Here is a 15,766-nt window from a genome sequence, read left to right on the forward strand (position 1 = left end):
CATTGTCATTTGTCAGCTGCACCTCCCAGGTTGCCTCATCAAGCAAACAGTTTCATCCCTATGTTGTTGTACTTTTTGCTCTCTCTTATCCTTCCTGAGTGTGCAGTCAGTCACCATGAAAGTTTATGTTGGTGTGGTTTTCCGTTTTACGAATAGATACACTGTATTGTTAATAATTTATAATAGGGAGTAACCAGTGACCACACTAAAAAATATTGTGTTTGCTTGTACTACTAATTGAACTACAACAATGCCACATTTCACTGATGTTCTTCTTGCTTCTTTTCTTTTAGGTGCACAAGAGACAACATCACCCACAGTACTGTCAGAAAGAAGGCCTGTGCATGGCGTGACGCATGAGTGACCTACACATCACAGACATCTCTTCCACTTGTGAAGCTAAGTGCCACTGCCAACTGACAGCTTGAAGATGGCCCCAAAGAAAGGTGCTACCAAGAAAGTGGCCAGTGAGAAGAAGAAGGAGAGTACCACCACTGCTATTTAGCCACAGAACTTTTTGGGGGAAAAACTGTGCCTGGTGCATTAGCCTCTGGGGAGCAAGCTGAGAGCAGCAACCCCAAGTCAGTGGACCCACCCCAATCTAGGCCCAAGCCCATGTCTGTCACAGAGCACCTAGTCAAATCACGGCAACGTCGATGAGCAGTGATGTTGAAATTGACTTATCTCTATCACAAAGTAGTTCATTCAGAGAAGTGGACAATAACAACAACAGCCACAACTGCCAATAGTAGTTCCTCCCAAAGTAGGAGCAGTTTAAGAGATTAAGCTTCATGCTGAGGAATTAGAGCAATCTGCTCTTTCAGAAGATCCATTGTCTTCCAGATCTCCAGCTACAAAAAGGAGGGTTAGTGGTGCATCCTCTTCTTTTCCAAGCCCCCCTTCTTATGAACTAGACACCACTCGGATCCCACCTCAGTCTGAGGATGTGACACACCACGAGACGAGGCTAGGGAAAGGGAAGGTTTCAGAAAGCTGTAGAGTTTTGGAGGCAGATGTAGAAGAGAAGGATGACAACAAGCCAGTCATCATGGATGTTAGCCCAGCCCCAGTGGAGACCGACGTTACCCCATCCTTACTTGGTGGGGGGGATGTGGCAGTGGCACCACCACTGCCAGCTTCCATATTTGCAAAGATCCAGCAGCGATTTATATCCGCAACCACCTCTTTAGAAGTAGGTATTGCAGAGAGTCCATCGTCAAAACGTCCACCTACTGCCAGTTCATCTACCATTGGCTGTGGCACCAGTGTCAGAAAGTTGAGCTCCCCAGTTCGGGACTTCGTTTTGGTTAGCCAGAAGGAGGTGAACATTGCCAGATGCTCCCTTTTTGGAGCAAGTGTTAGTCCAGGTAAGCTTGGTACAAACGATGGTACCGGAGGCCAGACAACCCATTTAATAAAGCACCATATGATCCGTTGGGAGGAGCACCATAGCAGCCAAAAAATGGCAAGTGTTGTTGGTGAAGGGGGTGAAAGCAAGCTGAGCAGGGAATCCAAATCCAATCCAATCACGTTGGAAGGTGAAGAAGAGGAAGACATCTTTGTTATGCAAAGCAACCCTCTCCCCAGCAATGCAGTAGTATCATCCACATCGGCAACATCGCAATGGCACAAGACTCCGGTCGGGACACTAAGGCTACAGAGGACAATGACTGCCCCGCTGAAAAGCACATTGAGACTACCACTGCCTGCTCTCAAGAAGTCACCTGCATCAGTGGCATCAGCAAAGACAAAAAATCAAGCTACTATTCCTGCCATGTGTAGGCCGGGAGGGCAGTATGAACGCATACACCCAACATTTGTACAACATGAAGCTGGCTAAAATGTTAGCGCTGGACCTCCTTCCTTCTTCTTTTGTGGAAGGGGTGGATTTTCTTGAATTTGTGGCAGCCATCTTCATGAAATGGAAGGTTCCCAGCCGGTCCTATTTTGCATTTCCAGTGCTTCATCATGATGTGCTGGAATTTTGGAAGGCTTTAACAACAAGGCCTTTGAATGGCTGCAATATAGAGGGCTTAAGACTGGATTTGTTACCACGGACAATGGCAGTAATATAGTTAAGGCTATGGCCGATGGTGGTTATTTCAGGGTCCTGTGTTTGGCGCACTGCATCAACGTCATTGTACAGGACTTTCTCAAAAAGAGACCAAGTAAGCAACTTACTGTCCACCTGCAGACAAATCTGCACTTATTTCAGCCATTCATTTAAAGCCCGGAAACAGCTGAGGGTCATTCAGTGTGATAATAGAATGCCAATTAAAGCACTCATACAGAAGGTGCCAACACGTTAGAACTCAACTTATTACATGCTTGAACACCTGTTTGAGCAGTACAGATCTACCAATGAATATGTCATGCAATGATGGGATACAACTGTGAAAGGCATGATCATTGAGATGTGTCAACGGGGCCTAGTCAATTGCTGACAGAGATGCTGCTTCCTTTTGAGGTGTTCACACGGGAAGTCAGCTAAGAGGACAGCACCATGGGCAAAGCTATCCCGTTGTTGCACATGCTACAGGAACAGCTAAAGGAGATGTCTGCAATGTACTCCGGTGGAGAAAAAAAGATGTTTAAGACTTTGTGGAGAGCTTAATCCTGCGCTTGTCTACTAATACAAGGGTGCAAAGGAACTTAGTGTCCTCCAAACATTACATCTGTGCCACAATTCTTGATCCACGGTACAAACCATTACTGTCCACTTTCATTCCTTTTTCAGACGGGGATGCTGGAAAATACAAAACATGCCTAGCTGAGCAAGGCAGTGAGCTTGAAAAAGCATGTCAGGGAATTAGAGGCCCACTCTTCCAGGGCACAAGCCCTGCGGGGCAGCCTTCAACTTCAGAGCCTGATGGCAATGCTGTTGGCTCACAGCAGTCAAAACCAACAACATGAACACCATCAACAACAAGCACAGGCGCATCAGCCCCAAAATCTGCACCTGTGTGGGTTCTACAGGCAGGGCTTAAGTCCAATGCAGAGGCGAAGGCAAAAGAGGTCGAGTAAGGTGGAGCACCAGCAATGAACATTGAACGAATGGTCAAGGCCTATCTGGATGACACAACAGAGGTCTACTTTGATCAAAACCCATTGGTCTATTGATATGGGAATAGGCGCCAATGGCCAGTGCTCAGCAGTCTGGCAATAAACTGTCTGGCTAGCCAGGTAGCCAGAGTCTTCGCTGAGCATGTTTTCAGTGCTGCTGGTGCCATTGTCAAGTGAGAAGGACCAGTCTCTGGTCCCAAAACATTGAGAGATTAACCATGATCAAAATAAATCAGAATTATATACCACCACATTACTAAATACCTGAAGTACCACAGTAGGAAGATGAGGGAGACTCAGGGCATGGAAGTAGTGTGTTAGATGACCTACTTCTGAGCGAACCACCAGAGTTTGTGGATGAGCTCTACTTTCTTGACTACCAGGCCTGGGCCAACAACAACCATAGAACGTTCTCTCTTAGTCGCTAGTCTATTGCTGATCTGCTTTCTTTCTTTGACACCCCAAAAAATTAATAAATGATGTAGCTACTAAGGAACATTATTATTTACTTTACTATTTGTTTGTGTCTAGTTAACTAATTCATCCCCACGGCTTACTCTTAGACACATTTTATTGACGGGTTGGAGTTGCAACAGTGAGCAGTGAAGAAGTCCCGAACCACCCCCCCATTTACCACAAGGGTCATTGGATGGAGAATACAAACAAATTTGTGCCTGCCTCCAACCTTGGGCTGTGACCATCTATCCTTTCCTTGCCCCACATGTGACATTATAATTTAATTTACACTGGTCATTCTCTGCTTCGTGAACAAATGGATCTGCATTGTACCATGAATCGATCACTGTGAGCACACTAGAAGAACAGGTAAATGAATGAATGAAAAGAGTTTTTGTATAGTGTGACGTTCACTCCAAGGAGCATATTGGCGCTTAGCGGAAAAAAAGGAACATCTGGTGATTTTCACAGAAGAGAGGGTTGCTGAGAGTGAAACGTTAAATAAGAGAGAGCGCTAGGTGGTCTCGGGTAGCAAAGATTCATGTTTTGAGGAGTTTCCTAAAGGTGGGTTCCATTTGTGTGTGCCTCAGCTGAGTGGGTAGGGCGTTCCAGGCTTTTGTTCCTAGTACTGCCATACTCTTCCCACCCCGGGTTTTCAATTTGAAATTGGAGACAGTTAGCAGGTTCTCTGATGTGGACCGCAGAGTACGTTTGGTGTTGTATGGCTTGATTTTGGGTCTTAGATATTCTGGTCCAGTTTCGCTTATGGCTTTGTTAGTAATGGTCAAGATTTTATCAAGAATCCTTTTGTGAACCGGTAGCCAGTGAAGCGCTTTGAGTGCAGCTGCTGAGGAAGAGTCCCTGGGGAGCTTGAGTACCAATCTCGCCGCAGAATTCTGGACCACCTGCAATCTTTTCACGACCGTCTTTTTAGTTCCTGCATAGCGACTGTTGCAGTAGTCCAAGCGAGATAGAATTAGTGCCACTGCAACCGTCTTCCTGGCAGGCAGCGGGAATAGTTCAAAAAGTTTTCGGAGGTTTTTTATGGTTTGGAAACACATGCCTGCGATGGCAAGTGCTTGCTTATGGAAGGATAATGTGGGGTCAAATTTTATTCCTAAATTGTTTACTGTATCAACTGTTGTGGGTGGGGCATCAGAGTCTGAGGGCCACCACTGGTTAGGTCTAAATACGTTGGACTTTCCAAACAGCATCATTACTGTTTTGGAGCTATTACATTTAAGATAATTTAGTTTCATCCAATTCATCACTGCAGTGAGACAGTGGTGGAACTTCTCTTCCACCGCTGTGGAGTTTTTGTCAAGAGTGAGGATCAGATGGGTGTCATCAGCGTATGCAATTGATTCAACATCGAAAGTAGCTATCAGAGAGAGAAGTGGTGTCATGTAAAGATTAAATAGGGTTGGTCTCAGGGAGGAGCATGCATTGCACCCTGAGTGATTGTTGTTTGTTGTAAACTTGTGATGTGTGTTGAGAGATGATTCATGTGGTGGCAGGTAGTGTGACACTAGGTGTTTGTTTATCTGTAACAATTACACTTAAAATGTGTTTGTCATGATTTACAATGTTGGTGGCCTACAGACGGCTGATCAATTTTCCCCTGAAGTTATTTTTTCCCCTTTGAGAGATAGCGAGATTCCTTTACCGGGTCCACTTCACAATCTACACTGCTTTGTTTTATTATTTTATTCTTTATATTCCTCAAAGAGTCAGACCCGACCAGTCACTTGAATAACGCAAACACAAATCTAGTCTACACATAAAAGTACTCACTCTTTTCTTTCTTGTTGGCAACAACAAAATTGTACTACTGGCCGATCTACGGCATTCGAGTCAGAACTCAAGACACAGTTGGTATGGAGCTGGGCACCATATTCAGAGTCATACTCAGGAGCATCAAAGATGATGGAATGACTCAGGGTGTGGGTGTGACTACTTCAAGAACTGCCACCAGAAGAAGATGGAACTTTTCAAATTCACCAACCGATTTTGTGATCACTTTGAAGTGGCCTAAAGGTAAACTACAGACCTATACAACTTTGTGTAGTGGTGGTGAGCGACAGTGGTGCGTTGATTTTTAGTTGATTGGAAAAATGATATGTTGCAGGGTGTGTGTGTGCTCTGTGCTGTCTGGCTCAAATTCAAAGCTAAGTGGTGGTTGGGTGGGGGGGCCTGTTGTTGACGGTAACTGGAAACAGACATTTAGCCATTCTGCCTCTGAGTCTTCTCAGTGCACTCATTAGGCAGTTTAACTTCTTTCTGCTTGATTCTACAATATAATTTTTGTTTTTCAATCTACAGGCCTGCTTACCCTGCGCCATACTGGAAAAACAATATAACGTACACACACTTACCTTACCGAACCTCATCCGCCAAGCACCCAAGATTGACAGACAGTCCAAGAGGAATGCAGATGCAACTCCCAATTTGACAATAAAGTATACTTTTTGCTCTTTAATCATTAGAACTGTGTTTTTTGTTTATGTTTACTTGACTCCTACAGATATTTTAATTTTATTTGCTATCTTTCAAATTTCGGTACCACAGAACATAATATAACTAGGGTCTCTCTGGGGGCAGATGGACAATTTGATTTGGTTTACCTGTACTACTCATCATCATTCCTCCATTTCCTTTTCCTCCCATAACAAATTTATGATGGTTGGCTGCCAAGATGAATGTTGTCCCTGTGTAGTGTTTGTCTTTGTCAAACCTTTTTCACAAATCCCCCTTACAATTCATTCATTGAACCCCTGGGCTGTGTGATTTATTGAGGTATGACTAAATTACATTTACACCAATAATTGATCACACACTTGGTGTGCGGATGTGGTGAAAGCAACATCAACTCAGTTCAGGCCGAGGAGCTTATTCAGCTCTAAGTATAGAACACACTGGCAATATTATATTTAGATTAGCCACCCACGCACAGTATTCGATATTTAATTTTTTTCCCAGAGGAACATAATTGCCAGCATCATCCTTCAGGCACTGTATTGCGTCACAGGTTACGCTTGTCCACTTCGTAGCTCGAGCCGACTTAATTTTATAACTTTTACTAGCTCACCATTCTGATTCTTTCTTCTTGCATTTCTTTTTGGATTATTTTAATCTAGCATAGTTTATCACATTTTCACTATTGTCTCTCTTCTTCTTGTGTACTAGTAGTCTAGTCTCTGGTGACTGTCTAATTTCTCTTGTAAAACTTGCATATAATAACGGCATAAACTCAGTTTTTATTTCAATGCAATTAGTTCCCAGTGATGAATATTCCTTATTTTACAGTTTGAGGTTAGTTAGGAGGGAGTGGGTCCTTGTTTCTGGATCTGGTGCTTTCACTGTTTGACTAGTGCACTAGCATGCTGCTACTGTCTCCTACCACCACAATAGCACCTCGGGAAACCATGCAGCCATCACTTCATCTGATCATGTAAGTTGAACTGCAACAATCTATATACAATGGAGATTCACACACCCACCCCTTCGAGTCCTTAGGGGTTAATATAGTTGCAGACTGCAGAGACTAGGAGGAGAGAGTAGTAGGACAAGTGAGGGTACGGCATAACTATTTAATTGTTGTTGCACTTTTTGTTGTCAGCAGATTTGAAAAACTGGCAGCGGGCCGGCAGCAAAGGCAGCAGTGCGAAGTAAAACAGTAACCCCAGAAAAAGATTTAAATCATATGCACAACTATAAAAAAATATTTCCCTAACAAATATAAATAATCTCGCAAACCCACAACCACTGGCCGACCCGTCTCCCTAACCCTAACCAACTAACAAAACCACAAAAATACTCCAACTTCCATATTCCCACTCTCTCCCCAATAAATCCCACCCACCAAAAATAAGATCAAAAGAGGGACAAAAGAAGCATAGCGGCGGGCTAGGAGCTTCCTCTCCAAATTGTCCAAACGCTCCTCCATCCTAGCTTCCATGCACTCCAGCCTCTGGAGTATGTGGCGCTGAAAAGCTCTAAAATAGTAGGGAGCAGCAGTGGTGGAATGGCGGTGAGTGGCTGACTCGTGACCACGGCGATAGACTTCCGGAAGCACTGGGGCCTGGCTGGGGCCCAGGGCATTTGCAGCTGAAGCTGCTGTCACATCCTCCTCCTCGGCCGTGATGGCCTCCAGCTTCCTTTGCCGCATCCTGGCTGCTACCTCCTGCCTGTTGGGTTGTGATGGATTGACAGGAGTAGCTACATCAAGAAAGAACAAAAACAAATTGTAACCAATACTCTTAGCAAAGCACATAAAATTATGTAGTGGCACAGTAGCACTAGCAGTACATAACATTTGCTGGTATCCTCAGGCCATTCCGTTTTGAGGTGATAAGAGTTTCAGGCATTAAGCACTATGAAGTATACAAGTATTCTTCTCTCTCTTGTTGAGCTAAATCAATGTAGGCATGCCTGCTCAGACAGACATAGTTGTGTTGTGTTACTTTGCTACTGTCTATAGGTGAAGCAGCTCTACTAGACAATTATCTCTTTTCCTATCATAGCCATGCTCTGTTAAATGCCTCAATATCACTCTGGCTACAAGGCAAGAAGAAAAGTTACTATGAATGATAAACGTCAAATGAGGTACTCTAACTAATTATAAAGAAGACACTTATGCAGACAGACATCCTCCTGTCTGCCCATGGGAAAAGCAATCCACTACAGTACATTGAACGGATTAATGATTTTGTATTTGGCACATTCATCACAGACTATCCCATCCACAAAATGCAAAGTCACCTATTCTTTAGTCCAACTTTACTCCCTGGCCTCACCCTCCGTCAATACATTTGACATTACTTGTACAAAATAGATTTGCTTGGCAGTGAGGAAAATATTTATTAACTTAGTCAACTGCAGGTAAGTTAGAGGGAATAGGCCGGACAGGTAGATGTTTCACTGATCATTATCATCATCAAGTGCCTAAGCTTTTGCCTAAGCTTTTGCCTAAGCTTTTGCTAGTAGTGAGTCACTTTGTTTGGCACTTGTTTAAAGCAAAACATTTTAACTGATGTAATAAGTTATGGAAGCAATAATACAATATATCACTTGGTCAGATGAATATTTCACATACAGAATGTTTTTATTTTATTTTATGAAAGGCTGGGACAGAATAAGAAAGTTAGGAATGGACGTGAGTTACTTACGCACTAGTAAGTGAATAAGTGGGCACTGGGAGTGAAGGGAAACATAACTATTTATTTTTTGCATTGTCATGACATTTGTAAAGGGGCCTTCACATTAAGTGAGGCAGATGCACATTGCACAGCCAACAATGCAGTGCTGCCAATGTAACCATGCAGCCGATAGGTCACCCATGGCTGTCACTGGCAAAATGCCATAGGTATGGACTCTGAGGAAGGCGAATGATGATGATGGGTGGGTACTAGGAGGGATACATAATACATGTTGTGCTTGAAATTACTGTGAGTCAAGGGAGAAGTCTGAAACACCACATCAACTTTTAGAATCAAAAACCTTGATAAAAAACCATTCCTTGTTTACTCTTCTTCCCAGGGATTTTTCCATTCATCATTGCATTGTTTTTCTAGTATTGTTATTCTTCACCCTTGGCTTTGCTACTCAGTCACCATTTAAGTTTTTCATTCTCTCTCTCCAGTCTTCACATATGAATGCCATCGATCCATCCATATATTCATCCATCCAAACATAGGCTCTAATTTTCAACAAACCTCTCAACAACATACATTTGTCATTTAACGACCCATGTGTCCTTTGACCCATCAAACCCACCGGAGGATTCCTTTCACACATACACTTTCACCTTCCCAGGATTGCAAGTATCCTTTCACCTTTCATCTATCCTTCACTCACCCATGCATCCTATCAGTCACCTATAGTATATGCAACCTTTCACCCACGCATCCTTCCCTTCCACTCATATTGTATTTCACCCGCCCTTTCTCCTTCCGTCCTTCTTTCCCTTTTCTATCAACCCATCAAGGTCTTACTCTTCATGAAACTTTCTCTGCTGAGTTGAAGATAGAAGAGGCCATTAGTTACTCAACTCCACTGTATATGCTAAGTAAAGAGGGGTGTGCTCAACTGTTCACATGTCTCAACAGTACAGTGTACACCCTTGCAGTGAGTATATCATTAATTGTCAATAAGCAAACAATATGACTTACCACCACCCGCCACTGCTGCTGGATCACTCCCTATAGCTGCCATACCTGCTACCTGGCTGACGCCGCTGGTGGTCAGTGAGGCTAGAAAAAACATTACACATTTTTTAGTTCCCGGATACCTCTCCCTTCAGGTTGGACATTTTGCTGGTGGCATTTTTTAAAAGCCTCTCAAGAAGAGAACCCGTAAAGGACTGGAGTGGCTAGAGCGATTGGTGAATCTGAGTTTTTGAAACAAAATAAAAGTGCAAAACTGGACATAAGGTCTTGTTTGGCAAATGCAATGTGGCCGTCCTCCTCCTCATGCTTCCTCCCAGTCATGGTGCATGGTAATCAGTTCATCTTCAACTGCTGCTAATAATACTAGGCCTAGATAAGAAGAAGAAAACACAAATTTGGGTTGTCCAACGTGACCATGCCCACTCTCTCGTTTTACTGATTGAACAATGACATAAGAAAGTAAAAGAGAGCCTTCTCATTTCAACAAACATGCATAGAATACCTTATTTGGGCATGCAATCTGCACGGCAGAGTATTAGTACTATTAGTAGTACATGACCATGACCAAAGGGTTCTCTGAGTCTTACAGTACCACCACTAGGCAGTCCACAGAATATATAAGGGGAGATGGAAAGCTGACTGAAAAAACAGAAGAAAGGAAGCTACGGACAGACTAGTACAAACAGAGACTGTTTGAGGTAAAATGCAGACACTAGAAATATAGAAAATAAATCAATAGGATAATGCAGGGATAACAAGAGCTTTTAAATGGATAGATCGAAGAGGACCTGCGAAAAAAATAAAATCAGGAAATGGGTAGAAATCAATAGTTCAAAATAAGGAGTGGTAAAAGTTAGGAAAATACATCTTAATGTTAACAACAGGAGGACTTACTGGGGCCAGCAGAGCCATCGGCTGAGGAACGTTCTTAGCTCTTGGAGGCACCTTCAGCTCCCGCACCCACCTTGGTTGACCTCTTGCCCCTGGATGCTGATGTAAGACATAATTAAAGAGACAAAAAATGATTGATGGTAAATGAATACTCTCTTCAAAAAGATTTTTTGACAGGAAACCACAATTTCAATAACATTTAACTTTTCTAAATCATATCGACTAGTAGTAGACCATCCTATCTATTTATTACACATTTCCGAAGCCTACCTTGCCCGCCTATTCCAAAGACTTTGGAATTACTAATAAATTGCAATGAATGATGTTTGCTTCTAAGTTCCATTCTAATTTGTAATCATTCTCAACCCTCTTTGACGGGCCAATTCACTAAGTCTGCATTTTGTCTTTAAATGCATAGATGAACGCATGTATACACCAAGTTGGTTGGCTGCTTGTCACTGTACGAGCTACAAAAAAGGTTCTAGGAACTGAAGTGAGAGGACACATGGCACTAAATTACAAATACTAACTACCACTATCTTAGTGACAGGACAATGGAAATTAAACTCTCTCTAGTCTGCATTACTTAAAGTTCTTACATCAGTCCAAGCGAACACAATGTCCCAAAGTCAAACAAGTACAATTAGGTAGCGCCCAGCACCTGTCTAGAATAACGATCACATAATGTAAGATCTTTAAAAGTAACTTACCTGCATGTGAGCAGCATGCTTGCTATTTGTGAAACAAATATTAGCAATAACAAAGACCACACAAGTAATAATAATATTAATAATTAGCTACTCACCAAGCTCCGCACAACCTCTAGCAGGTCCTGCTCTCGGTCCAGGATGTCGAACCACCGATGCGTCAACTGATTGTGGGTGTGCGAGGCCCCAGGGCAGTGATACACGGCCGACCGCACCCTCGCCCAGCGCTGCATGCACTACTGGAGTCTGTACCTGGACCCGGGCCTGCCACTTGCTGCCAGGGTGCAGCAGAAGTGGCTCTAGACAAAAAACTAAGCACTGCCACCTACACCACCGAAAACAAGGCCCGGCTGCACCCCTTCCGGGGGTCGCCGTCCACAAGGAAGGCGGCTCCTGGTAGCTGCCTTTTTTGGGACATCCTTCCCTGTTTTGATGCTGGGGGGGTGGAATAGAGAAAATGTAGAAAGTATTAAAACAATAGGAATAAAAGGGAGGGAAGTAAAAACAATTAGGAAGGAAGAAAGTAGAAACAAACACAAAATACACACTTAGGAAGAAAGAGGGTAAGCTAATAAATAAAAAAGATCAGATTTTTTTAAAATCAAGGATTGAAGAGATTCAAGAAGGACGAAAAAGTAGGCCCCAGCACCATAAACAAAGTGGGAAACAAGATGGCCATGCCCATGCGTGACTGCGTGATGCAGTTTGCGCTATATTTCCACCCGAAAATGCAATCCGCTTTCCAGTACATTGGAAATGTCAAGCGAAAGGGCGGGACAAGCCACTCCGCCCACTCATGGAACTCCGCGTAGCACGGCAGAGTTTATTTGCGGCTTTGCTGAGTTCTGCGTAGCGCTGTTACTTGAACTCCACCCACCTTTACTCGTACTACGACAATCAGACCACCGGTGCGGCGGCACCCGCACTGCCACCGCGCCTACAGCAATCCATTGGACTGCAGTGGTCGTAATTTCCCTCTTTGTTCATTTCTAGCTCGGCGTGCTTGGCACTGTGCTAAATCTATGCTTAAATCTTTGCTAGAGAAACTGACATTTGAGCTGAGCATATTAAGAGTATTGCTGGTGTTTAGGGTGCTCTATACAGAAGCCGTTCTCCACCTAAACTTGGGAACTACCTAGAGTTCTCTGCTTTATGTTTGCATAATTTGTGTATCACTCTAACTCTGAAAGTGATTTCTTTTTACTAATACTGGGTGCTTCCTTGTGTCTGCACAAAGCTTAACTTCTCTGAAGAGCTATAATGAAAGAGAAACACATGTCAGGGGGATGCTTTTATTCATTCCAGGTTGGCTTGGATGGTATTTTACCTATCCAAAGCTGTAATACTGTAACTGGAGTGGTAAAAGGCTTTTGTCACTTTACAACTCGGCTTGCCTGGCACTGTGTTAATCCTATGCTTAAAGACTTTGTTGTAGAAATGTCAAAAGGTTTTGTCCCTTACTATCTCAGCGTGGATGGCACTGTGCTAATCCTATGCTTAAAAACTTTGTTAGAAAAACAGACATTTGAGGGGAGCAAATTAAGAGTGTCGCTGGTAATATAAGGTTCTCTATACAGGAGCTGCTCTCCACCTAAACTTGGGAACTACCCAGAGTTCTCTGCTTCTTGCTTGCATAATCTATGCATCACTCTATCCATGAAATGGAATTGTTTAGACTTTTAATAGTATATGTATTTATATTTGTTTCATTTAACTTTATTTTGTAAAACCTTTCCTATTTTGAGTGTGGACAGTGTATCCAAATCCCCCTATTAAAAATGCAAATGTCATCAATGTTAGTGGCACATGATATAGAATAGTAATTCAGACCCCCTTTATATGTATTTTTCCCAATGTTTGTGGAACCTGAGTTAAAATAGTAAATCTGCCCCCTCAAATAACCACATTTCCCCATTGTAAGTAGAAATGGAGTTAGTAAATTCGCCTGCCACCCCCACAGAAAACATATCACCTCCCCAAATGGTTAGCGGACAAGGGTTAAGATAGTGAATCACCCCCCCATCCCCAAATGTGTGCACCTACCTCAATCTATGTTGGGCTGGAGTTAGAATAGTACATCTGCTCGTACCCCATAAATGTACACTTTCCTCAATGTTTGTGGACTGGAGTTAGATTGCTATATCTGACCCCCCCTCAAAAAAAATATGGACTTTGCCCAATGCTTGTGGCATTTCTGTTAGAACAGTGCATTTAAAACCATCTCTTCTCCCAATATAATTACTTTTCCCAAGTTACATTGGGCTGGTGTCAGAATATATGTACTTTCTCCAGTGTCTGTGGAATTGGGGTTAGAATAGTAAATCGGACCCCCCCCCCCCCCCCCCCCCCTGTATATGCACTTTCCCCATTGATTTTGGGAGTTGTGTTAGGATCGTAATTTTCAAAATCAAATATGTATACTTTAGCTAATATTTGTAATTTTGGAATTAGAATAGCAAATCTGCCTGTGCCCACACAAAAATATATGCACCATCACCAATTTATTGGGACTGCAGTTAGGATAGTAAATCTGCCCCTACCACACACAAAATGATACATATGTGAACCTTCTAAAATGCCAGTAGGACTGAAATTAGAATAGCAAATATGATCTGTCCAAGTATATGGCTCAAGTATATGCACTTTTACTAATTTAATTTTGATTGGTGTTAGAATAGTCAATCTGATTTCCCTCTCCTACCAAATATATGCATTATCCCCAATGTCTATGGGACTGGAGTTAGAACAATACATCTAACTCCTCAAATATAAGGCTTTCCATATTGTGTGTGGGAATGGAGATAGAATAGTAAATTTGGACTGCCCTCCTCCCCCCAGAATATATATGCACCTTACCCAATGTTAGTCGGACAGGAGCTAGATTAGTAACTCTCATCCCCTCAAAATATGATCACTTTTGCCTATTTTAGGAGGACAGGAGTTAGAATAGAGAATAGTAAATGTGACCCCCATACACCCAAATATATGTACTTTCCCCAATGTTTGTAGGACTGGGGTCAGAACACTGATTCACACCCCTCACAGATATGCACCTTTTCTACTATTTCTTGTTCTGAAGGTACAATAGTAAATCTGATCCTCTCAAATATATACACTTTCTCTAAATTAATGGGGCTGCTGTTAGAATAGTCAAGCTTCACTCTCACAAACATTTATACATATGAGTGCTTTCTCAAAATACTAGTAGGACTGAAGTTAAAATAGCAAATCTGAGACCACTGTTCCAAATATACACACTTTCTCTAATGACAGAGGACTGAAGTTAGAATTATAAATCGAAATATATCTATTGAAGTGGATATGTTGATTATTCTACTTTAATTAAGTCAATAATTTTCTACCTATCTTCATGAGTATTGGATCTCGATATTTTGCCTTGTGATGTTTTGCCATTATATTTTTGTACGCAATATTTTTGATGACAATATTCCAAAATGCCTCCCCTTAAAAAAGAGACAAACATTAATTGCTTTATTATAGCATTCTTTCCACCTGCTACTCATCGTCTTTGCATTCTGTATAAGGGCAATGTGATAATGATCTGCAAATTAGCAGAAATATATTAGATAGTTTCTCCCTAATTGATGCATTATCCTACCCTGTATCAACCGAGGCTGTATGATTTTGCAACCTACTGGCCCAGTGGCATTCCAGTGGCAGCATGATATGTTTAACTTTGATTTGGGGTTACAATACATGATATTGATAACGTTCAGCTATTATGCTCCCTGCATATTTTATGAAGTTGACCATATAATAACAGTGGGCTATTAGCTTTATTTTCTTTTTTTGAGTATGTGATCTCCCTGCCCTTAGAACCACTGTTTGTAGGTATAGCACATGTAGCATGACGCCTGTAGGAAATAGTGTTTTCCCCTCTCTCATCATTGTCTTGCTTTGGACTTGTAGAGAAGACAAGAGGCTGAGCGTCTGTCAGTAAGTGTTGTTAACTCAATTGTATGAGTATCACACATGGGGTTAGGGTGGTCAATGCAGGGAAATTTAGTTGGTGCACATGGCATACAGGGAAGATTACAGCTTTCCAGGTTGCCAAATGCTCTGCAGTGGCTTGCTATTTCCCTTCATATTGGGACAAAAAACGCAGCAGCGAGTCGTGTGACCCTTCAGAAAAATGAAAAGATCATTGTGGGTACATTGTGGGTACATGCACCTCCTCAGTGAAAAGGAGCGCTTCTGCTATAGAATGCAGCCTTGTAAGGGAAAACAACACGTGTTAGGCGCAGTTCTACTCTCACTCAATGGGACTAAGGGCCTCATTTACTATATTTTGACACAAGGCAGCGCAGCAAGCCTTTCTGATGCACATCAAAATAAAAGGGCTGGATACAAGATATGGCGCATTCCTGTCCTTCTCCCGTGCGCTGGTGCACAAACAGAGCTATGTGTCAATTAAGACACCCTTGCATCATGTTTCCAGGGTGCCTACGTTGTCGGGATGAT

This window comes from Triturus cristatus, chromosome 7 (assembly GCF_964204655.1).
Source record: "Triturus cristatus chromosome 7, aTriCri1.1, whole genome shotgun sequence".
Taxonomy (NCBI): domain Eukaryota; kingdom Metazoa; phylum Chordata; class Amphibia; order Caudata; family Salamandridae; genus Triturus; species Triturus cristatus.